Below are 3151 nucleotides of genomic sequence, written 5' to 3'. Positions count from 1 at the left end.
AAACTATAGTGTTTTAGAGTTAACAAAAACCTCAAAATGGACCCCAAGCAGTCCTTGTAGTGGAGGAAGGTTAACAGAATATGGTGACCTTGGCTTTTAGTCGGCCAAATGATCGAGCCTCAGAATAGTGTAAGGCAAGAAAGAATGAGAGAGACAATAGTAATTTTTCTCACGATTAGAGTGTCACGCCCCAAAATCCGAGGAGCGCGACCGGCGCTCAACCGAGTAAACCTGACTGAGCAAGCCTGTTAGGTTCCATACTACCCAATTTCGTCTTTGAATAAAGAAGAAATGTAAATCATTAATCAAATTCTATAAACATGTCTTTAAGGATTTCCATTTCATTTCCATTAGCAACTTCCTTAATAATTTTGAAGATATACAAGTTTTATACATCTTTGCCAAACATCATTATTTCTATTTTAATTCCAATACCCGACACTACCCACAACCTGTCTACGGAGCCTCTAAATACAACTGAAGAGTAATATGGAAATGCCGACAACAAGGTTCCCGCTATACCTCAAAATACAAAGTACATGATAAACAACGATAGAGGACCCCGAAATGAAGTGGGGCTCACCAAGTCCACGGAAAGGAAGATGCATCACTAGCTGCGACCAACACCGCCTGCTATGGAAACACCTACATCCATTTAAAGATGTAGCGCCCCCGGCAAAAGGGATGTTAGTGTCGTCGAATAGTACTAGTATGTATAACTAAAGACCATCTCAACAGAAAGAACTATCATACAAGAACAAAGAAATCGTAAACACCATCTTATTAGAAAGAACTATCATACAAGGACAAGGAAATCATAAGGATTCAACAAAAGCTTTAAACAATCACCACATCATCAAATAAAAGGAATCACATAGTTTTCACATAATTTCCATACCTCTAGGTTGGGACATTTCAAAACTTTTCATCATGGTTCACAATAATTCATAATACCACTGTTCATAATACCATTGTTCACAATATACACATCATAACCAATTCCCAATTTCAATCACAATTTCTGTGCCTATATATATATATATATATATATATATATATATATATATATATATATATATATATATATATATATTCCACCATGAATCTTAGCACAGAGTCCAATCTCGGTCCGATCGGCTAGGCCGTCTTATTTGAGACGTGTACCTCAATCATAATTTCATTGTCACTTTCCAATCTCAATATCAGCATAATACCACCATGTGTGCGGCAAAGCGTCCGATCACGGCCTGATCCGCTATGCCGTCATACCAAGACGTTTTCCCTTTTCCATCAAGCATCTAATTTCAATATTTATTTCACATATCAATTCATCAGAACTTGGGGCCACAATCATTACATCATACTTGGCACTTGGCCGCATTTCATAATTCGAGTTCTTTTCACATATTTCACATCAATATCAATCTCAACAACAAGCCATTTAATTCAATAGGTCAAGTACACATGAGAGGAAACACGAATCATGGCCATATAGAATATTTCAGATATAATACACCTCATGTTCATTCGCAATGGAACTTCAAACACAGAGGGTTCTTCCAAAAAGGAGGGGACACACCAAACCATAATAGAAACATACATAAAGTAATAAACAAGCAATTACACCAATTATTCTTGATTTACTCCTTTTGAATCACGACAATATACAATTTAAACATTGGTGTATATAACAACTCAGATCACACTAGAGGTACTTATAAGGCAAATCATTATCTCGAACAATATGGGCATAAATTGAGTACAAAGCCTTTAGGCCACTTTATTGTTGAAGTCATTTACGGAAAGTAAAGTCAAGGCTCAATTCATAATCTGTTTCATATTTTCTCATGTCATCGGCATCACCAGGCACAATTATATCTCATGTTCTCGGCTCGTTGGCCACACTCTATTTCCCAAAGTCGTTTGATTTATTTCAAACATCTTTATACCTGGAGGATTTCACATAGTTTGGCATAACAATCTCAATTTCAATCTTTATTTAACGTCTAGGCATTTCAATACATGATTCATATTCTCCGCACCTTTTTAAATCATCAAGAATAGCACATCGATCATATTGAGACACACCTTTCACGTATATAAAGTTGCAACACCAATTCATGTGGAATTAACAATCAATACATTAACCCAACTTTAATCTTACCGCATTTACACAAACACCAACGGAGCTCAATTTCTAAAAAGAGGGGTTTTTAACCATACATACCTCAAAGAGCTTTTCCTTATATTTCTACAACGTTCCGCAAATTCTAGAAATCCCAATCTACTTTGAGAAATAACAAAATTGAACACAAAATAGGAAGATATTCATGGTTTCGACTCATTTGAGCATTTTATCTAACACTAGTTGTGCATCTTGAATTCAAGGCTCTTTTACAAGATTTCCTTCATTATCCAACCTAATCTTTACTTATTCGTGTTCAAAAATCTTCCCACAAACCTAATTTGTACATGCATGTATACATAATACTATTACACCCAAGAATCATACCTCAATAATCCATCTCATATCCTAAACTCGAAATTAAAATCTAATGTATAGAACCTTACCTCTTAGATGAAGAACATGTGATTGGGTTCTTTGATTCTTGAAGATTGATGCAAGATTGAATGATTTGAATGTTGGTGCCTCCTCTCTCTAAAATGCTCTCACCTCTCTCTAGAATGCTCATGAAATCACCCCAAAATGAACCCCAAAGCCTATATATTAAAATGGGGTCGGGTTATAAAAATAGGAAAAATAATCCTCCGAAATCGGGTCTACAGTCGCATAGTGGACCACAAAACAAGAATGCGGGTCGCATAATGCATCGCGTATCTGCTGCCCAAAACATGGCTACACTGGTCTAGTTTGCGACTAGATTTGCGGTCATTGATCAATTATGCGGACCGCATAATGGTTTTGCGATCACAGAATTGACACAGGATCACATTTTTCTAGCCTTTGGTAATTTGATCATAACTTTGTGTAGGAATGTCCAAATGACGAACGGTTTGAAATGTCGGAAACTAGAATCGAATACCTTATATATATATATATATATATATATATATATATATATATATATATATATATATATATATATATGTGTGTGTGTGTGTGTGTGTGTGTGTGTGTGTGTGTGTGTAT

Source organism: Nicotiana attenuata, chromosome 6 (assembly GCF_001879085.1).
Source record: "Nicotiana attenuata strain UT chromosome 6, NIATTr2, whole genome shotgun sequence".
Taxonomy (NCBI): Eukaryota; Viridiplantae; Streptophyta; class Magnoliopsida; order Solanales; family Solanaceae; genus Nicotiana; species Nicotiana attenuata.
This window is presented reverse-complemented; position numbering follows the sequence as displayed.